We start from the raw sequence: 23,517 nt of genomic DNA on the forward strand, positions 1-23,517 counted from the left end.
GTAAGTCCATAAAATCCATATTCTTTTATTCCATAGCTTCAAAGTACATTAAAACAAATAAGTCATAGTCCAGACATTAAAAACATACACTCACCGGCCACTTTATTAGGTACACCTGTCCAACTTCTTGTTAACACTTAATTTCTAATCAGCCAATCACATGGCGGCAACTCAGTGCATTTAGGCATGTAGACATGGTCAAGACAATCTCCTGCAGTTCAAACCGAGCATCAGTATGGGGAAGAAAGGTGATTTGAGTGCCTTTGAACGTGGCATGGTTGTTGGTGCCAGAAGGGCTGGTCTGAGTATTTCAGAAACTGCTGATCTACTGGGATTTTCACGCACAACCATCTCTAGGGTTTACAGAGAATGGTCCGAAAAAGAAAAAAAATCCAGTGAGCGGCAGTTCTGTGGGCGGAAATGCCTTGTTGATGCCAGAGGTCAGAGGAGAATGGGCAGACTGGTTCGAGCTGATAGAAAGGCAACAGTGACTCAAATCGCCACCCGTTACAACCAAGGTAGGCCTAAGAGCATCTCTGAACGCACAGTGCGTCGAACTTTGAGGCAGATGGGCTACAGCAGCAGAAGACCACACCGGGTACCACTCCTTTCAGCTAAGAACAGGAAACTGAGGCTACAATTTGTACAAGCTCATCGAAATTGGACAGTAGAAGATTGGAAAAACGTTGCTTGGTCTGATGAGTCTCGATTTCTGCTGCGACATTCGGATGGTAGGGTCAGAATTTGGGGTAAACAACATGAAAGCATGGATCCATCCTGCCTTGTATGGAGCATCTTTGGGATGTGCAGCCGACAAATCTGCGGCAACTGTGTGATGCCATCATGTCAATATGGACCAAAATCTCTGAGGAATGCTTCCAGCACCTTGTTGAATCTATGCCACGAAGAATTGAGGCAGTTCTGAAGGCAAAAGGGGGTCCAACCCGTTACTAGCATGGTGTACCTAATAAAGTGGCCGGTGAGTGTACGTGTTTCAACACAAAAACGTGCATCTTACTCATTGGCAAGGATCTAATGGTAGATCCGACTACCTAATAGGGACAGCTGTGGAGAGAAACTTGATAGGGGATTAACCCCTTACAGGCTAGAATCATATGTTATATCAAATAAGTGCTTCTCTATTCATAATGGTAAATCAGATCCTGTCTGATATTGATGCCATGCAGGACCCTGGTGTTTAGTTGATAAATCCACCATGTTTCCCAGCTTATCAGTTTTCTTTTAATATCGCCACCTCTGGTTGGAATTTTGACCTTTTCTATATCTGATACCTCAAAAGCGGACACATGCCCCCCCCATGACTATTAATAAAATGTTTTAAAATTGCTGACAGCGCACAGTGTATACCACATTACTTGTGTTGCAGTTTATATATGAATTAACCCCTTAATCCCATATGGCGTACTATCCCATCAAGGTGACCTGGGACTTAATTCCCAGTGACGGGATAGTACGTCATATGCGATCAGCCGCGCTCACGGGGGGAGAGCGGCCGATCGCGGCCGGGTGTCAGCTGACTATCGCAGCTGACATCCGGCACTATGTGCCAGGAGCGGTCACGCAAGCGACGGCGAGAACCCTACACCCATCGGTGCCCCCCGGACCTGTAAATAAAAATCTTTATTGAATGAAAAATAGTTATACTTAAGTAGAAACTCTACCCCATCACTATAAACTCTTGAATTGATTTTTTATAATGACTAAAGGTACCTTCACACGAAGCGACGCTGCAGCGATAGCGACAACGATGCCGATCGCTGCAGCGTCGCTGTTTGATCGCCGGGGAGCTGTCACACAGACCGCTCTCCAGCGACCAACGATGCCGAGGTCCCCGGGTAACCAGGGTAAACATAGGGTTGCTAAGCGCAGGGCCGCGCTTAGTAACCCGATGTTTACCCTGGTTACCAGCGTAAAAGTAAAAAAAACAAACAGTACATGCTCACCTGCGCGTCCCCCAGTGTCTGCTTCCTGACACTGACTGAGCTCCGGCCCTAACAGCACAGCGGTGACGTCACCGCTGTGCTTTCACTTTCACTTTAGGGCCGGCGCTCAGTCAGAGCAGGAAGCAGATGCTGGGGGACGCGCAGGTGAGTATGTACTGTTTGTTTTTTTTACTTTTACGCTGGTAACCAGGGTAAACATCGGGTTACTAAGCGCGGCCCTGCGCTTAGTAACCCGATGTTTACCCTGGTTACCAGTGTAAAACATCGCTGGTATCGTTGCTTTTGCTTTCAAACACAACGATACACGGTGATCGGACGACCAAATAAAGTTCTGGACTTTATTCAGCGACCAGCGACATCACAGCAGGATCCTGATCGCTGCTGCGTGTCAAACTAAACGATATCGCTAGCGAGGACGCTGCAACGTCACGGATCGCTAGCGATATCGTTACAAAGTCGTTTCGTGTGAAGGTACCTTAAATGTATTCAAATGATCTGATAGAATCTTTAAAGACAGGTCATGGAGCAGCAAAGGATACAGGGCCTCAACATCACAAGCAATAAACATGCAATTTTCAGACAATTTAAAACCATCAAGAGATGATATAAGGCGTTTAGAGTCTCTTATGTATCCTGGGATTTGTTGTACTAGAAGCTGAGGGTACATATCTATCCAGGCACTTAATTTCTCTCTTACACTCCTAGACCAGCCACAATCGGCATCAATGGAGGAGGAAAAACCTCCTTGTGAATTTTGGGAAGGGAGTGTAGGATTGGAATAATAGGGCATTTAACATATAGATCTTCTGATAATTTTGGGCTGATTGCCTCCAATGCTACACCTTCAAACAGGAGAGTTTTTAATTTATTTTGGAAGACTTCTGTGGGATTGTCATTCAGAGGTTTATATATGTCCTCATTTTGTAGCATGTTCTGATTCAACTTTTCATAAAGACATGAATCCATGAAGACCACAGCTCCTATTTTTGTCTGTTCTTCTGATGGTTAGGTTAGTATTTGACTTTAACTCTTCCAGAGCCTGCTTCTCGCTTCTGCTAAGATTATGTCTTATCTTCTCTTGGCCAGCATTTTCCTTCAAGCTAATCAAATCCCGTTCAACGATCTCCTGGAATGTGTCTAAGGCCATGTGCACACGTTCAGTATTTTTCACGTTTTTTTCGCTATAAAAACGTGATAAAAATGCGAAAAAAACGCTTACATATGCCTCCTATTATTTACAGTGTATTCCGCATTTCTTGTGCAAATGTTGCATTTTTTTCTGCGAAAAAATCGCATCGCGGAAAAAAAAGCAACATGTTCATTAAAAATGCGGAATTGCGGGGATTCCGCACACCTAGGAATGCATTGATCTGCTTATTTCCCGCACGGGGCTGTGCACACCATGCCGGAAGTAAGCAGATTATGTGCGGTTGGTACCCAGGGTGGAGGAGAGGAGACTCTCCTCCACGGACTGGGCACCATATAATTGGTAAAAAAAAAAGAATTAAAATAAAAAATAGTCATATACTCACCCTCTGATGGCCCCCGAAGTGTTCCCGCCTCTCAGCGCTGCATGCTCTCTCTTCCGTTCCTATAGATGCTCTGTGTGAAGGACCTGCGATGACGTCGCGGTCTTGTGATTGGTCGCGAGACCGCTCATGTGACCGCTCACGTGACCGTGACGTCACCGAAGGTCCTGCACGCACCATCTATAGGAACGGACGCCGCTGAGGAGATCAGCTGTCTGCAGGTGAGTATAACCATTTTTTGAATTTTTTTAATTATTTTTAAACATTCTATCTTTTACTATTGATGCTGCATAGGCTGCATCTATAGTAAAAAGTTGGTCACACTTGTCAAACACTATGTTTGACAAGTGTGACCAACCTGTCAGTTTTCCAAGCGATGCTACAGATCGCTTGGAAAACTTTAGCATTCTGCAAGCTAATTTCGCTTGCAAAATGCTAAAAAAAAGCGAAAAAAACGGGAAAAAAAACGCAAAAAAAATGCGGATTTCTTGCAGAAAATTTCCGGTTTTCTTCAGGAAATTTCTGCAAGAAATCCTGACGTGTGCACATACCCTAAAATCTTAGTAAATAGGCTTTTATCTGTTGAGCTCTTCATCCTGAGTCAGAGATTCTGCACCCAGTATTTTAAGATTTTGATAAAGACATACTTCCTCAAACGTGGGAATTGAAGACAATGGTGGAGTTTGATCACTATTGGTGGAAAGTTCTATATCATTTTTGCTGGTCTCATTCAGAAAATGATATTTGTGTCAAATTCATGACAAATTTATTTAAGTCCAGGAGCGTATGCTATATATCGAGTTCTTTAGTTAAGGTACCGTCACACTCAGCGACGCTGCAGCGATATAGACAACGAGCCGATCGCTGCAGCGTCGCTGTTTAGATCGCTGTAGAGACGTCAAACACAGCAGCTCCAGAACGATGCAGGAGCGATCCTGTGACGTAAGGGCTACTCACTTATCGTTCTCACAGGTCGTCACAGGTCGTTAGCTCCATGTAAATCATTGCTGGCATCGTTGCTTTTGCTGTCAAACACGACGATTCACGCCGATCTAACGACCAAATAAAGTTCTGAACTTTCAGCTACGACCAACGATATCGCAGCGGGATCCGGATCGCTGCTGCGTGTCAAACACAACGAGATCGCTATCCAGGACGCTGCAACGTCACAGATCGTTGTCGTTCTCGTTGTTAAGTCGCTCAGTGTGAAGGTACCTTTAGAGAAAAGGAGAGTCTCTTCCCAGCTCTCCTGCCCCTCCTCCTCTGTTTTTTTGAGGCTGAATGTTGTAAATGAATTCTCCTCTGTGATGTAATTTGTTGATTCTCCATGTGAGTTCTTGTAACTCCACTTGATCTCCTTTCAAAGGGACCTGATGAGTCATCCGTATCATTGTCCTCAGAATTCTCACCTAAAGTGTGTGAAGTATCCGTTTCGAAAAATACCACTCTGCATTGTCCGTCGTTAGATTTATCCCCACTGTTTGAGGATTGATTTTTTTATATCTCCTCCGACGCTCACTAGAATATACCTCCTTGCAATTATAGTCATTACAGTCTCTTTGATATTTGGATTTTTTAATATTGGTGATCTGGTCTTCCAACTTTGCCAGATTAGTTTTAATTTATTTGATTCAAAAAATAAAAGTTTTTGATTTAATTTTTCATCTGATTATTGAAAACCATGTTCACATACAGTAAAACAATGCAACAGGTAATCAAATAACACTTGAATTAGGTACAAATCACAACTTTGTTAGGTCCGGTCAAAAATGACCGGGAACAGTATAAGTGTATAAAAAACAACGTTTTTTGGCATTTTATAGAGAAAAAAGCTTTTTTTTTTGTTTTTTTTGCCTTTGAAAAAAGTATATCTACATAATGTTTGATATTATTACTTATAGTTAACATTTAGATCAAGATTTTTTTTTTATCTGCAAAAATAATCAATTTTTACAAAAATCGAAAAAATACCATGTTCCCTTTTGGATATAAAAAAAATATAAAACAAGCTTTGTATTTATTTTTTTTTCTGGTATTTGAACAACCATCTTCACAAGCAATATAATAGTGCAAAAACTGTTTAAAAAAACCACTTAGATTAGCTAAAAATTATTATTTTATAAGGACGGTCAAAAATGACCGGGAACAGTACAAGTGTATGTGAAATCTAAACAGAACAGCAGGGTTAATATTATCAGACCATTGATGAAATGTTTTGAGAGACTTGTACTGATGTAATGCCTTTTTGGCCTCTTTGATCTCAAGTTTAGTGACTGATAGCAAGGATTCCTCCTCTTTTACAATGAGGTCCATCAGTTTAAAAGAGCATTCGCTGAGGATACTAAACCATTTTTTTCTCAAACTCCTCAGAAAATTGAGTGGTGGCCGATTTTTTTAAAATTCTCAATCCCCTAGGGATCATATCCTGATCGAGATAGGATTTTTGAGTGGTGCAGTCCCACCAAATACGAAGCTCTTTAACTCTCTGTTTTTCCCACAGTTTCATAAGTTTGTCTAATTCTTAGGTGTCAGGAGTAGATTCAGATCTGGTGTTTGAAAAAATAGCAGACGCTCTTAAATTTCTAGCATCATAATTATCATCATCCAGTTCAGAGGTGGTAACACCTGTCCCATCTGAAATCTCTTGGGCTTGTGACATTTTCTATGGAAAATTGTTATATGTAGATAAGATTTGTTTATTCCCACAATAATCAGATCTGGAAATTGACTTCTGGAGGGGGAGCTAGTTGCACTCGCTGTCTAGCAACAAAAGACAGATACGAAATGACGCTAGTTTGTAATAAAAGGGTAAAAAGCCTGACGTCCCCCTACAGCGAAATGTGCGTCGAGGTGGAGTGACAGTGGACCTATTTTATGATTTTCCCAGGTCTATGCAGCTTTATCTGAAGGTAATTATAACGTCTATTTTATAGATTGGCACATACTAAAGGCACTTTGCACTTCACAATTTTATTAGAAACTAGCGTAATTTCCTATCAGTGTTTTTTGCTAGACAGTGAATGCAGCTGGAGTATAATCTTACTCTTATATATAGCATGAAATACTCTTGTGTATTACCAAATGTATATCTCTTGCTAGGCAATGTTTAGATTTTGTAATGAGTACTTACAGAGAGCCCTTGAGAATTGTCTAGTCTTTTTAAAATGTATACAGTTTGCACGAGGGAGCTTCTTAACAAAGGAAAGTATAAAAAACTCTGCTGTGATGTTCACAATCCTCTTCGATAGGACAAGCTGGATGGCAAAACAAGTGCTAGTAATATCCCAAAACTAATAGGAATGAAAAAATAACGTTTAACCGTGCCAAAGGAGTTGAAAAGAAAAGTCTTGAGTGAGGAAAAAGAAGGGCTCAATTCTAGCTTTACTAGCAGAGGGACTCCGTGAGCATCATGTTGCCTCCATCCAGCCCAATCTCCAGACCTGAACCCCATTGAAAACCTCTGGAATGTAATCAAGAGGAAGATGGATAGTCACAAGCCATCAAAGAAGAACTGCTTACATTTTTGTACCAGGAGTGGCATAATGTCACCCAAAAGCAGTGTGAAAGACTGGTGGAAAGCATGCCAAGACGCATGAAAGCTGTGATTAAAAATCATGGTTATTCCACAAAATATTGATTTCTGAACTCTTCCTGATTTAAAACATTAGTATTGTTGTTTCTAAATAATTATGAACTTGCTTTTTTTTTTTTTTTTTCATTATTTGAGGTCTGCAAGGAATGCATTTTTTTATTATTTTGGCCATTTCTCATTTTCAGAAAATAAATACAAAATGTATTGCTTGGAACTTCGGAGACATGTCAGTAGTTTATAGAATTAAAGAGCAATTTACATTTTACTCAAAAATATACCTATAAAGAGACAAATCAAGTAAACTGAAAATTTTGCAGTGGTCCTTAATTTTTGCCACAGCTGTGTATTCTATCCAAGTGTTTGCTGTGGGTGCTTGGTTAGTTTCATAGAGAACTGATCCCATTGATTTACCTTTTTAGCCTTTCACACAGTGACACTTAACATGTGTTATTAATATAAGGGTACATTTTCATTGATTCATGACTAGAGATGAGCGAATATTTCAATGTTCGGAATATGACCGCTTTATTTGCAATATTCGCCAAACATAGCCGAACGCCATTGGAGTCAATGGGGGTAGAGATGAGCAAATATGTTCGGAAACGATCGTCAAACATAAGTACGGCATAAATATGGCAAATTCGGATTCGGCAATCTTTTTCCCGAACATATTCATGACATCTGGAGTGTCTCTGTTGTTTTCAATTTAATGTCCTGCAGCTATCACATCACATTCCCAGCCAATTATGAGGAATAATGATGAGCGAGCATACTCATTGCTCAGGTTTTCCCGAGCAGGCTCGGGTGACCTCTGAGTATTTATGACTGCTCGGAGATTTAGTTTTAATCGCGGCAGCTGAATGATTTACAGCTACTAGCCAGGCTGAGTACATGTGGGGGTTGCCTGGTTGCTAGGGAATCCCCACATGTAATCAAGCTGGCTAGTAACTGTAAATCATTCAGCTGCCGTGATGAAAACTAAATCTCCAAGCAGTCATAAATACTCAGAGGTCACCCGAGCATGCTCGGGAAAACCTGAGCAACGAGTACACTCACTCATCACTAATGAGGAACTATCATAGACTATATAAAAGCAGAAGCAGGGAGTGCAGCAGCCATTTTTTGGAGAATCTGGATAGTGAGAAGGTGATAAAGTTATAAACCAATGAACAAATTCTACAGAAAGGGTGTATTATACAATTCATTTTTGCATTCAAGCATAAGGAGGCAAAAAAAAACGTTTAAACAAAGTGTATATGTCACAAAGTATTGATTTTTTTTGCACACCAGTTACATTAATCAAATTTGACATGGCTTGTTACCAGTGATGTTTTTGGTGGTGTACCTAGCATTTCTTGGTCGGTACTTTTGTAAAGGGGAAATTGTGTTTAAAAAATGTCAAAAGAGCAGTAAAACAAACATTTACTTGTGATACTGCCTTAGGCCGTTTTCACACGTCAGTGGCTCCGGTACGTGAGGTGACAGTTTCCTCACGTACCGGAGACACTGACACACGTAGACCCATAAAAATCAATGCATCTGTTCAGATGTCATTGATTTTTTGCGGACCGTGTCTCCGTGTGCCAAACACGGAGACATGTCAGTGTTCGTGGGAGCGCACGTATTACACGGACCCATTAAAGTCAATGGGTCCGTGTAAAACACGGACCTCACACGGACGTTCTCCGTCTGGGGTCCGTGTGCGTGCAGGAGACAGCGCTACAGTAAGCGCTGTCCCCCCCACATGGTGCTGAAGCCGCGATTCATATGTTCCCTGCAGCAGCGTTTGCTGCAGAGAAAATATGAATAATAGTGTTTAAAATAAAGATCTATGTGTCCGCCGCCCCCCCACCCCCTGTGCGCCCCCCCACCCCCTGTGCGCCCCCCCACCCCCTGTGCGCCCCCCCGCTGTTCAGAAAATACTCACCCGCTCCCACGTTGGCTGTCACTCCTTCCTCTCTGCCCCGCGCCTCCTACTGTATGCGGTCACGTGGGGCCGCTCATTTACAATCATGAAGTCGGCTCCACCCCTATGGGAGGTGGAGCCACATATTCATGACTGTAAATGATCGTCCCCACGTGACCGCATACACTAGAAGCCGCGGCCAGACCAGGAAGCAGCGAGGGAGGCGGGTAAGTATTTTCTGAACAGCGGGGGGGGGGGGCGGACACATAGATCTTTATTTTAAACACTATTATTCATATTTTCTCTGCAGCAAACGCTGCTGCAGGGAACATATGAATCGCGGCTTCAGCACGATGCAGGGTACCACACGCGTGGGTACCACACGCTCCGTGTGGTACCCACTCGCCATACGGGCGGCACACGTGTGCCGCACGTATGGCCTACGTGAGTTCCCAGGCACACGGACACGGATAACTCCGGTACCGATTTATTCCGGTACCGGAATTATCTGGACGTGTGGGACAGCCCTTACAAAGTGTACATTCACAAAAGAATAAAATTTACTTACCCAAAATTTTTATTTACGGGAGTCTGTAGGTAGATCATAATGGGTTAGTTACTTGAAGACAAGGTTAATAAACAGTAAAACAATTAAGCAAATGTCAACCAGTTAAGATTACATTATATGTGATCAGAAATCTACAGAACCTGTATTTCTATGTAGCATTTAAAATTATTAAGGGAGGAAAGTTGTTCTGCCTATGGATTCTAGGAAACTTAATATTTTGGGTACATTTTATTATTCTTTCCTGGATCTCGTATGGCAGCACATAATGTTAATTAAGAAGCACTGAACAAAATAAAGTGGTGGAAACTGTGAAATGTCTTATTCATGCCCTTAGAAAAGGCTGAGGCCTTATAGACCTGAACTTTCCATCTAAAATGCTTGACAAAGGTGGAGAATGAAGCGGCTTCGCAAAACTGCCAAAGGGAAATACCAACTCAACTTAATTAGGGTTGTGGAGTCAGTGTCCATTTTGGTGGAGTCGGTATAAAATGGACCGACTCTGACTCCTAAAATACATAATAAATTGGGCACATTTCCAGGCTGCTTGTTGTGGAAATGTTGCCATTTAGACTTGTGGACATTGTGGAGGATTTTCGCCAAATCATAGCGGCAGCCATCATTTGGTTCTTTGTCCCCAGCAGCTACTATTTCTCCCGATATGGCCAGGGCTGTGGAGTCGGTGTCCATTTTGGTGAAGTCGGTATAAAATGGATAGACACCTAAAATATATAATAAATTGGGTACAGTAGTTCAATGCTGTATTTGCTTTGAATTTTTTCATAAGAATTTGGGAAAGTTATGAAGTGTCCTATAAGTGTCTGCCCTATTATTGATCTAAGGATCTCGACTTTTTAGTTGACATGAATCTGTTGAGATCTCAGCGCTGAAATCTCATCTCTCGAGATCTTGGTCCCGAGATCACCATCTGCGCATGCGCCGCCCCTGGCGCTGGCCATATTCCCTGAGGCCACCGCACATGGAACCATGGAAGTGCCGGGGATCTGGCTGTGGCAAAATGTCGGAAGAGCCCTGGGCAGCGCTGGACACCCACGCAGCACTGCTGGGCACCAGAGACACCCGCAGCGGCAGCAACTGCCGGGCACCCGGAGACATCCGGCAGCAGCACAAGAACCCCGCAGCAGCGTGCCACACATTGAAGCACCCCTCATCTCTGCCTGCGGCCTGCAGCTTCACCCCACTCCTGCCTCCTCCAGCAGCGACCCTGGGACCCTGCTTCACCACAGCCACCAACCCTGGTAAGGTATAGTCAGAGGTAGTCTATTACATGTCAAATACAGTGTTGAATGCTCTATACCAGTGATGGTGAACCTATGGCATGCGTGCCTCAGGGGGCACGCAGAGCCCTCTCTGTGGGCAGGCATGCCAGGCCTGCCGCTGCACACACTCCACTCCCTTCTGATGTTCAAATGTATTTGCGTCTTTTAGACGCCAATACATTTAAACCAGGGGTGAGGAACCTCTGGCCCGCATGCGGCCCGCAGTGACTTTTCATGCGGCCAGCGGGCAGGTCCCCGGAGTCCACAATGCTCGGGGGGTAACTGTATCCTACCAGCTGGTGGCCCTTTAACCCCCACGTGCACGGTACGCAACGTTCATTACAGAATGCTGCCAGCACATGAATGATGACATCATTGGGGTGGGCGGGGTTAGCGCCCAATGCGCTCCCGTCCTCCTGTACCGAAAGAGGAGCTGCTGTCAGAGAGTCCAGATCGATCTCTGTGCCCGCAGCTCTGCCTTTCTGCTGGTGATCTGTGCTCCTCAGCTACGTGCCCCCTGTGATATCACTGCCCCCCCAGCTATATGCCCCCCTGTAATCTCTCTGCCACTCAGCTATGTGCCCCCATGTGATCTCTGTGCCCCCTGTGATCTCGGTGCCCCTTAGCTATATGTCCCCCTCTGATCCCTGTGCCCCCTCTGCTTTATGTGCCCCCCTGTGATCTCTGTTTCCCTGTGATCTCTCTGCCACCCAGCTATATGCCCCCCTGTGATTTCTGTGCCTTCCAGCTATATGCCACCCAGCTATGTGCACCCCTATATTTATATTGGAGAGGGGTAGTGTGTTAGTATTTTACAGGTCTTCTGTTATGTGATGTTTAACTGCTGTATTGGCTCTTTCTGATAAATAAGTGGGTTTTGGGTTGCCGTTTCGGCACTCGGTCTCTAAAAGGTTCACCATCACTGCTCTGTATAAATGGTGATCTTTTCTTAAACTTTTCCCAAAGTCAAAGTTTGCAGACTGTGATCACCTAGTCAGCCAACCAATGGCAGGTGTCCACTCTGGCATACCACTGGTCGTCGCTTTTTTGCAAAGTGCAATAGTGAATATGATCAAACCAGACCAGAACTGTAATTAGCCTCCCTATCTAGATAAGGAATACAAAGTGCAATAATGCATACAGTTCACCTTTATCATATGGTAATGACAATTCAGATTTCATTAGTTACAACATTGCCTGGACAACATGAATAGGTAATATGAATAAGCTTGTTTTACCTGTGCAGTGACGCACTAGATACAAAACGTATGGAGCCAGGGTCGGCGTCAGCACCCGGGCAAGTGCCGGGGCTCTGAGTAGGCGGGGGGCCCACTTGCCATCGGGAAACATGGCGCAATATGGGAGCCCGATGCCAGTGCCCGTGAGTGAATCCCCCAGTCGCTTGCTCAGTGCCCCAGTACTTGCGATACCTCTCCCCGGTCCTGCGCTGCGGCACCTTCCACGTCTTCTAACTCTGACGTTTCAGGTCAGAGGGCGCAATGACATCACATCTCTGCACCCACTGCCTGAACAATCACTGCAGAGAGCCTGAAGACCGCGACGCTGAGGAGTCTGAAGCAGAGCAGCGGCCGGGGAGGACAGGTGAGTGTTTAATTTTTTTCTTTATTTGTTTGAAGCATTATATGGGGCCCATCATATACTGGAGCATCATATGGGGCCCATTATATATGGAGCATCACATGGGGCCATTATATATGGAGCATCACATGGGGCCCAATTATATATGGAGCATCACATGGGGCCTATAATATATGGAGCATCATATGGGGCCCATTCTGTATGGAGCATTATATGGGGCCCATCATATACTGAAGCATTAGATAGGGCCCATCATATACTATAGCATTATATGGGGCCCATTATATATGGAGCAATATATGGGGCCCATCATATACTATAGCATTATATGGGGCCCATTATATATGGAGCAATATATGGGGCCCATCATATACTATAGCATTATATGGGGCCCATTATATATGGAGCAATATATGGGGCCCATCATATACTATAGCATTATATGGGGCCCATCATATACTATAGCATTATATGGGGCCCATTATATATGGAGCAATATATGGGGCCCATCATATACTATAGCATTATATGGGGCCCATTATATATGGAGCAATATATGGGGCCCATCATATACTATAGCATTATATGGGGCCCATTATATATGGAGCAATATATGGGGCCCATTCTGCATGGAGCATTATACGGGGCCTGTCATATTGGAGCATTATAGAGGGTCCATCATATACTGGAGCATTATATGGGGCTCACTATGTATGGAGTCCATTATTCTGTATGCCCATAATACTGTATGGAGGACTATACTGTCTTGTTTCTGAGCTATTGATATCACTCATGTGATGTAAGAAGTGAAATCTTTGGAATTGTGCTATACCTATATTTCTCTGCCGTAAATGTGCATCATGAATTGTGATGTGTTAAAGGGGCCCACTGAGACTCTTTCGCCAGGGGCCCCTGAAAACCTGGAGCCGGCCCTGTGTGGAGCTCCTACCTTCAGCCCTGCTTCTTCGGGTGGCGGGTGAAGAAAACAACTACTGATTGAGGGTCCATTCGCTGAGTGGAGTCCAGTCTTAGCAAGCCACAGCAGTGACTTAGGAGATGGCAACCACACCTGGAAAGCTCTGATAAAGGTTTTGCTAGCCGCACTGTGTTATTGTAACTGGAGAGCGGACATTTTTTTTTACTCACCCTTGTATATATTTGGCCACAGTAAAGTAGACTGAAAATAATGAAACTAAATTTTCCAATTCGGCTTGACAATTGGATCGAACTCGCCCAAACAAGTCTATGGGTACGTGCAAAATATCGGACTGCACTCGGATGTCATCTAGAACTATCATAAATGTAAGAAAGAGCAGAGTCCTGGAAGTGATAATCCGGCCCCACAGAGCCCTGATCTCCTATCACCGCGTCTGTCTGGGATCACACGGAGAGACAGAGATCAGCTCTCTAGCCTCATCAGAAGATCTGCGGTCGGTTCTCCTAGATGTTTGGGACAATGTCCTGCCGAGCTCCTTCCTAAACTGTAAGTGCCAAGTACCGAGAAGTGATGAAGGCAAAGAGCCATCACCAGATATGGATGGGATTTAGATTTCTCTTTTGTTCATTCACTTTGCATTTTGTTAATTAACAAAAAAAAATTAACTCGTCTATTTGTGAAAGCTTCTTACTTTACAGCATTTTTTTCACATTTGCCTAAAACTTTTGCACAGTTCTGTAGTTGTCGAAGATGACCTTCAGGCAAATGTACTAGCCTCTTCAAAGACTTTCAGTAGGAGATAACATGGCTCATCAGCTGCCAATGGCGGAATCCAAGGTAACCCAAACTCCAATTCGTATGATGGAATCAGTGAGCGCCGTAACAGTATCACACACAAGGCTCCTCTCTGTACACCTCATACACATGCGGCTCTGCTCCGTACACCTCGTACACACACTACTCCGCTCCGTACACCTCGTACACACACGGCTCCGCTCCGTACACCTCGTACACACATGGCTCCGCTCCGTACACCTCGTACACACGCGGCTCTTCTCCGTACACCTCGTACACACCCGGCTCCTCTCCCTACACCTCGTACACACACGGCTCCGCTTCGTATACCTCGTACACACATGGCTCCGCTCCGTACACCTCGTACACACGCGGCTCTTCTCCATACACCTCGTACACACGCGGCTCCGCTCCGTACACCTCGTACACACATGGCTCCGCTCCGTACACCTCGTACACACGCGGCTCTTCTCCGTACACCTCGTACACACCCGGCTCCTCTCCCTACACCTCGTACACACACGGCTCCGCTTCGTATACCTCGTACACACGCGGCTCTTCTCCATACACCTCGTACACACGCGGCTCCGCTCCGTACACCTCGTACACACATGGCTCCGCTCCGTACACCTCGTACACACCTGGCTCCTCTCCCTACACCTCGTACACACACGGCTCCGCTCCGTACACCTCGTACACACGCGGCTCTTCTCCGTACACCTCGTACACACACGGCTCCGCTCCGTACACCTCGTACACACGCGGCTCTTCTCCGTACACCTCGTACACACGCGGCTCTTCTCCGTACACCTTGTACACACGCGGCTCCGCTCCGTACACCTCGTACACACATGGCTCCGCTCCGTACACCTCGTACACACCCGGCTCCTCTCCCTACACCTCGTACACACACGGCTCCGCTTCGTACACCTCGTACACACATGGCTCCGCTCCGTACACCTCGTACACACGCGGCTCTTCTCCGTACACCTCGTACACACGCGGCTCTTCTCCGTACACCTCGTACACACATGGCTCCGCTCCGTACACCTCGTACACACGCGGCTCTTCTCCGTACACCTCGTACACACCCGGCTCCTCTCCCTACACCTCGTACACACACGGCTCCGCTTCGTACACCTCGTACACACATGGCTCCGCTCCGTACACCTCGTACACACGCGGCTCTTCTCCATACACCTCGTACACACGCGGCTCCGCTCCGTACACCTCGTACACACATGGCTCCGCTCCGTACACCTCGTACACACCCGGCTCCTCACCCTACACCTCGTACACACACGGCTCCGCTTCGTACACCTCGTACACACATGGCTCTTCTCCGTACACCTCGTACACACGCGGCTCTTCTCCGTACACCTCGTACACACACGGCTCCGCTCCGTACACCTCGTACACACACGGCTCCGCTCTGTACACCTCGTACACACGCAGCTCCGCACCGTACACCTCGTACACACACTGCTCTGCTCCGTACACCTCGTACACACACTGCTCCGCACCGTACACCTCGTACACACACGGCTCCGCACCATACACCTCGTACACACACTGCTCTGCTCCGTACACCTCGTACACACACTGCTCTGCTCCGTACACCTCGGACACACACTGCTCTGCTCCGTACACCTCGTACACACATTGCTCTGCTCTGTACACCTCGTACACAAGCAGCTCTGCTCCGTACACCTCGTACATACGGATCTTCTCCGTACACCTCGTACACACGCGTCTCCGCACCGTACACCTCGTACACACGCGGATCTTCTCCGTACACCTCGTACACACGCGGATCTTCTCCGTACACCTCGTACACACGCGGCTCCGCTCCGTACACACACGGCTCCGCTCCGTACACCTCGTACACACGGCTCTGCTCCGTACACCTCGTACACACGTGACTCCACTCCATACACCTCATATAAACGCGGCTCCGCTCCGTACACCTCGTACACACGCTGCTCTGGTCCGTACACTTCGTACACACGCAGTTCTGCTCCGTACACCTCGTACACACACGGCTCTGCTCCGTACACCTCGTACACACGCGGCTCCTCTCCGTACACCTCGTACACACGCGGCTCCTCTCCGTACACCTCGTACACACACGGCTCCGCTCTGTACACCTCGTACACACACGGCTCAGTTCCGTACACCTCGTACACACACGGCTCAGTTCCGTACACCTCGTACACACACGGCTCTGCTACATCCACCCTGTAAACCCCTCCTGACCCCACACATAAACTTCCCCTCATCCAGCACCATGACAACCAGCACAGCAGAGTCCTGCATACACTGAGGCCCCTGATCATGTGACCCCTGACTCCTCCCCTCCTGTGACCGCCTCATCACAGGTCCTGTGCGCACAGAGCAGCCATATATGTGGTGTGCGGCTCTGCAGGTGGAGGTAGGTGCTGGAGATTCCCCATTACTGGGCGGGGGCAGGGGGCAGTAACCCCTCCATTCCCGGAGATAGTGCCCCCAGCTCTGCCATGTGTATATGTACAGTAATAGGACGCTGGCTGTGCTCCTGTATACAGGGGAGGGCGCTCTGGTTTGGGGACAGATGACGCTTTCTCTCTGGGGTGGAGATTGTAATGTTTTTGTATAATCATTGAAATGTAGAAAAATTTAATTAATTAAATTCTAAAATGTCAATTGAGTCTTAGAGCTAAGGAGGACGGAGAAACCTTCCCCTTACACAACCTGTCGGAGGAATTTATCCAAATCAGATTTCTTGCTTTGCACTGATGATTGACTGTTGCCCCCCAACACGTCTTCAAATAGCGTCTGGTTTGGCTTCATAATAGTGCCAGAACGGTGGCTCAGTGGTTAGCACTGTTACATTGCTGGGTGTCCTGGGTTCAAATCCCACCAAGAATACAGTTTTTATGTTCTCCCGATGTTTGCGTGGGTTAATATATGGTTGTCCATTTTATGGTTTACAAATCTGGATATATATGTACAGTGGGGAAAATAAATATTTTTTATAAGCTGCCGATTTTGCATGTTTCCCCTCCTACAAAGAATGGAGAGGTCTGTAATTTTATAGAAGGTACACTTTAACTGTGAGAGTCAGAATCTAAGAATAAAATCTCACTGTATGAGTTTTAAATAATTAATTTGCATTTTATTGCATGGACTTGATACAATAGAAAAACAGAACCTAATATCTGGTACAGAAACCTTTGTGTACAATTAGAGATCAGACGTTTCCTGTAGTTCTTGACCAAGATTGCACACACTGCAGCAGGGATTTTGGCCCCCTCCTTTATACAGATCTTCTCCAGAACCTTCAGGTTTCAGGACTGTTGCTGGGCAGCATTGAGTGTCAGCTTCCTCCAAAGATCTTCTATTGGGTTCAGGGCTGGAGACTAGCTAGGCCACTCCAGGACCTTGAAATGTTTCTTACAGAGCCGCTCCTTAGTTGCCTTGGCTGTGTCTTTCTGCTCATTGTCATGCTGGAAGATCCAGCTATAACCCATCTTCAATACTCTTACTGAGGGAAGGAAGTTGTTGGCCAAAATCTTGTGATACATTACCCTATGCTTCCTGTCTTTGATACTTTGCAGTCATCTTGTCCCCTTTGCAGAAAAGCACCATCAAAGTATGATGCTTCTCCCACCATGCTTCATGGTTGGGTCGGTGTTCTTGGTGTTGTACTTCTTCCTCCAAACATGGCAAGTAAAGTTGATACCAAAAATTTCTATTTTGCTCTCATCTTATCACATGATCTTCTCCCATGCCTCCTCTGGATCACCCAGATGGTCATTGGCGAACTTCAAGTGGGCCTGGAAATGTGGTGGAGTGAGCAGGGGGACCTTGCAGGATTTTAATTCTTCACAGCATAGTGTGTTACTAACTGTAATGTTTGAGACTGTGGACCCAGCTCTCTTCAGGTGATTGACTAGGTTATACCATGTCATTTCGGGCTGATTCCTGACCTTTCTCAGAATCATCCTTACCCCATGAGGTGAGATCTTGCATGGAGCCCTAGACTGAGGAAGATCGACAGTCATTCTGTGTTTCTTAAATATACTAATAATTGTACCAGCTGTTGTTGCCTTCACAACAAGCTGCTTGACTATTGTCCTGTAGCCCATCCCAGCCTTGTGCAGGTCTACAATTTTGTCCCGGATGTCCTGAGACAGCTCTTTGGTCTTGGCCATGGTGGAGAGGTTGGTGTGATTGATTGTGTGGACAAGGTGTCTTTTATACAGGTAACAAGTTCAAACAAGTGCAATTAATACAAGTAAAGAGTGCAGAGTAGGAGGGCTTCTTAAAGAAAAACTAACAGGTCTGTGAGAGCCAGAATTCTTGCTGGCGAGTAGGTGATCAAATGCTTATTTCACGCAAGAAAATGCAATTTAATTATTTAAAAATCGTGCAATGTGATTTTCTGGGATTTTATTCTTGGATTCTGTCTCTCACAGTTCAAGTGTAACTACGATAAAAATTACAGACCTCTCCATTCTTTGTAGGTGGGAAAACTTGCAAAAATCGGCAGTGTAACAAATACTTATTTTCTGCATTGTACATGTTGACACGTTTTGTGGCCAATGATTAGCTGCAGTGTTCATGTAAAGGTATGATACGCTCTGTCATCATAGGGATGTTGTAAACTTATAAAAAAGATCTGCCACACTGTTCACTCACTAAGAAATAAGTTTGAACATAGACTAAAAGAAATTAAGTGTTAGTCCTGAAAAAAAAAAATTTTGTACTTGTAAAATGAGATCTTTTAAGATATCTAATAAAATGGAATACATTTAATCAAGTAAGATTCACAAATTAGTCCAACTTTAAAAAATAGACAGCAAGAGTAATAACTATAGTCCTATTTGTAAAAAGTCATTGGGGTTGCAGACACTCAAAAGATTTATACTGCGATCCACATTGAAAAAGCTTCTCTATTAGTGATGAGCGAGTATACTCGTTGCTCGGGTTTTCCCGAGCAAGCTCAGGTGGTCTCCGAGTATTTATAAGAGACACCTAAACCAAAAATGCCCTCTCGGCCAGCAGAGGGCATACCTCTAAGCCAAAACATATAAACCTATAAGAACAACTTGGGTTGCAAAAATGGAATAGCAAATATATGCAAAAAATGTACACAAAGTTCGCAACCAAGCAAAAGAGGTATCAACAAACAAATTTTATTATTAAAGTATCAAATACACAACATTACAATAAATGCATATGGACAAAAAACGGTGATTGGAAAGGCGTGCCAACAACATCACCAGCATAAGGCCTTGTTCACACTATCCTTTTTCTTGCTGCGGATTTTTCAGCTGCGGATTTGGAAAAACCGCAGTGCAAAACCGCGGTGGTTTTCACTGCGTTGTTTTGTGCGGTTTCTACTGCGGATTCCACTGCGGGTTTCCAACTACACTTTCCTATTGGTGCAGGTGGAAAACCGCTGCGGAATCCGCTGAAAGAATTGACATGCTACTTCTTTTTTTCCGCAGAAAATCAGCGCTGATTTTCAAGCGGAAAAATGCAAAGTGGGCACAGCGGTTTTTGTTTTCCATAGGGTAACATTGTACTGTACCCTGCATGGAAAACGGCTGCGGATCCGCAGCTGCAAATCCGCTGCGGATCCGCAGCAGAAACCGCAAAGTGTGAACATAGCCTAAAAGATGTAGCTAGATGCTGGGAAAGGACACACAAAGTCCAGGCGTCCTAACTGTCCACCCACGCCGGGATATGCCCCTAGTTCACAAAATATAAAAAAAATTTATGATAATGAAAAAGGTTACACAGATCAGCGCTCCAAAAGAACATCATAACAAGAAGGGGTATAAGATAAATAGTAACCCCATGGAGTTAGTCCATCAAGATAACATGGAACCTTATGTGCAAATATGACTGTGCTCAATCAGAAAAGGGCATAAAGATGTATGCGTCGCCGGCACATCCAAGACCTAGGAAGGGTACATGCATGCTGTTGATGGTAAAGGAACATTACCTTGGGACATGGTAGTGGCCGGGCACCGGCGTGGTGTGAGCAGGAGAGAGCCTCGACGTACGTTTCGCCGTTGCGGGCTTTGTCAGGAGGCGTGGCTTAATGAGGAAGGAGCTGCGGTATAAATGGGGGTCAGAGGGGACTCACCGGCCAATCGGCGCGCTCCCATCATGATGCGGAAGTCGCCGGCCGACGGATGCAGCCGCGCACCACGGAGTATGGGCGGGAGGACTAACGTCATCTCCGCCCATCTCCACGGCAACGCCGCAAGCATCCGACACGGCCGAGGACACCACAGCGCGTGCGTGGGGCGCGCTCGGACCAGGATGAAAGGGACAGAAGAGGAACAGTACCACCGGTGGAACTGGGTGAGGAACATGCTGCGTGGAAGGGGACAAGGGTGCTAGGCATGCAATTTACCAGGGAAATAGTTCCCAGGGTAAAAGAAGGGAAGACCAATAATCCCCTAAACGTGCCACTAAAGGGGGCACTCACTGGTTAGGCAATGGATAGTAAAGCAAAATAAAATATATGATGCTTTATATGACGCCCCAAAGCACAAAGATAAAGCATGAATATGCGAAGATATAAGATCACTCAATAATAGGGCAGGTAGTCATAGCCCAAAATGCTAGAATGGAATACATACTCTGTAACTATAGAGCGCCATACAATTCATCAATATAGGCCCAGAAAAACACCCCAAACCGGTATGCTGTCATTAGAAAGAATTACAGCACAGAATGAAGACACTAATACATGAGTAGTATCGTACATAGCAGCATGACAGTGACAAAAAGAAATAAATAATTCCATACAAGATCATTATAAATTATTAAATCATGCAGACCAAAACGGCCGTAAATGTCCACATAGGTCAATGAAAGAAATATAGAACCCGGGCCACAGCTGGTAAAGCGCAACAGCTCCACAGTAGATAAGAATTTTGATGTTCCAGCAAATGTAGCAGTCTTCTGATAGGTGAGGTCCACAACAAAAACCCCACCGAAGATAGACAGGTCAGAACCGAAGAATGGATGAACATCTAATCAAAAACAAAAATGTGAAGATTAAATAACAACATAAAAACAAACAAATGTGACCCAAATAGGGATATGCATAAAATTGACCCCAACCCACAAAATTAAAAACAGCCTGGATTCATAAAAAAGACTTGAAACTGATGGCCTCATTGAGGCCCATCGGTGAGAGTGTGTCCAAATTGACCATCCAGCGTGTCTCTTTTTGAAGGAGTTTTTGCTTGATGTTACCACCATGAATCCCCGTATAAACATGGTCAATACCACGAAAACTCAAACCCTTGGGATTGCTGTGGTGAACATCCAAAAAGTGTCTCGGAATAGACTTCAATAAGAGTGGCTCAGAACAAGTAGCAGAGTTTTTAATGTCCCTAATGTGCTCCTGAACTCGAACTTTAAAAGCCCTTTCTGTAGAATTTGTTCATCTAATATATAATTGCCTAGAATACTACTTCCTGCAATTTGTGCCAACTTCCGTGGCTTTGTCCGGAGCTAATGTCCGGAGCTAATGTCCGGAGCTAATGTCCGGAGCTAATGTCCGGAGATAAGTGATGTCACCAGTGTCCTACACCCAGGCAGAGCACAGGGGCCCCAGGCAGCATATGGGGCCCCAGGCAGAGCACAGTGGCCCCAGGCAGAGCACAGGGGCCCCAGGCAGCATATGGGGCCCCAGGCAGAGCACAGTGGTCCCAGGTAGAGCACAGGGGCCCCAGGCAGCCTATGGGGCCCCAGGCAGAGCACAGGGGCCCCAGGCAGCATATGGGGCCCCAGGCAGAGCACAGGGGCCCCAGGCAGCATATGGGGCCCCAGGCAGAGCACAGTGGCCCCAGGCAGAGCACAGGGGCCCCAGGCAGCATATGGGGCCCCAGGCAGAGCACAGTGGTCCCAGGCAGAGCACAGGGGCCCCAGGCAGCCTATGGGGCCCCAGGCAGAGCACAGTGGCCCCAGGCAGAACATGGGGCCCCAGGCAGAGCACAGGGGCCCCAGGCAGAGCACAGGGGCCCCAGGAAGCATATGGGGCCCCAGGCAGAGCACAGTGGCCCCAGGCAGAACATGGGGCCCCAGGCAGAACATGGGGCCCCAGGCAGAGCACAGGGGCCCCAGGCAGCATATGGGGCCCCAGGCAGAGCACAGGGGCCCCAGGCAGCATATGGGGCCCCAGGCAGAGCACAGTGGCCCCAGGCAGAGCACAGGGGCCCCAGGCAGCATATGGGGCCCCAGGCAGAGCACAGGGGCCCCAGGCAGCATATGGGGCCCCAGGCACAGCACAGGGGCCCCAGGCAGCATATGGGGCCCCAGGCAGAGCACAGGGGCCCCAGGCAGAGCACAGGGGCCCCAGGCAGCATATGGGGCCCCAGGCAGAGCACAGTGGTCCCAGGCAGAGCACAGGGGCCCCAGGCAGCCTATGGGGCCCCAGGCAGAGCACAGTGGCCCCAGGCAGAACATGGGGCCCCAGGCAGAGCACAGGGGCCCCAGGCAGAGCACAGGGGCCCCAGGCAGCATATGGGGCCCCAGGCAGAGCACAGGGGCCCCAGGCAGCATATGGGGCCCCAGGCAGAGCACAGTGGCCCCAGGCAGAGCACAGGGGCCCCAGACAGCATATGGGGCCCCAGGCAGAGCACAGTGGTCCCAGGCAGAGCACAGGGGCCCCAGGCAGCCTATGGGGCCCCAGGCAGAGCACAGTGGCCCCAGGCAGAACATGGGGCCCCAGGCAGAGCACAGGGGCCCCAGGCAGAGCACAGGGGCCCCAGGCAGCATATGGGGCCCCAGGCAGAGCACAGGGGCCCCAGGCAGCATATGGGGCCCCAGGCAGAGCACAGTGGCCCCAGGCAGAGCACAGGGGCCCCAGGCAGAACATGGGGCCCCAGGCAGAGCACAGGGGCCCCAGGCAGAGCACAGGGGCCCCAGGCAGCATATGGGGCCCCAGGCAGAGCACAGGGGCCCCAGGCAGCATATGGGGCCCCAGGCAGAGCACAGTGGCCCCAGGCAGAGCACAGGGGCCCCAGGCAGCTTATGGGGCCCCAGGCAGAGCACAGTGGCCCCAGGCAGAGCACAGGGGCCCCAGGCAGAGCACAGGGGCCCCAGGCAGAGCACAGGGGCCCCAGGCAGAGCACAGGGGCCCCAGGCAGAGCACAGGGGCGCCAGGCAGAACATGGGGCCCCAGGCAGAGCACAGGGGCCAGCACAGGGGCCCCAGGCAGCATATGGGGCCCCAGGCAGAGCACAGGGGCCCCAGGCAGCATATGGGGCCCCAGGCAGAGCACAGTGGCCCCAGGCAGAGCACAGGGGCCCCAGGCAGCATATGGGGCCCCAGGCAGAGCA

The 23,517-nt window shown here is 47.2% G+C and overlaps 1 protein-coding gene across 1 annotated transcript in view; it reads left to right on the forward strand.

Moving 5' to 3' along the window:
- Positions 1 to 16,570: 16,570 nt before the first annotated feature.
- Positions 16,571 to 23,517, forward strand: part of LOC143767442 (uncharacterized) — a 36,680-nt gene continuing 29,733 nt past the window's right edge. The window contains exon 1 of the mRNA XM_077255779.1: positions 16,571 to 16,598. The gene's annotated coding sequence lies outside the window, so the exon portion shown is untranslated. The remainder of the gene's footprint in view (positions 16,599 to 23,517) is intronic.

This window comes from Ranitomeya variabilis, chromosome 4, assembly GCF_051348905.1.
Source record: "Ranitomeya variabilis isolate aRanVar5 chromosome 4, aRanVar5.hap1, whole genome shotgun sequence".
NCBI lineage: Eukaryota > Metazoa > Chordata > Amphibia > Anura > Dendrobatidae > Ranitomeya > Ranitomeya variabilis.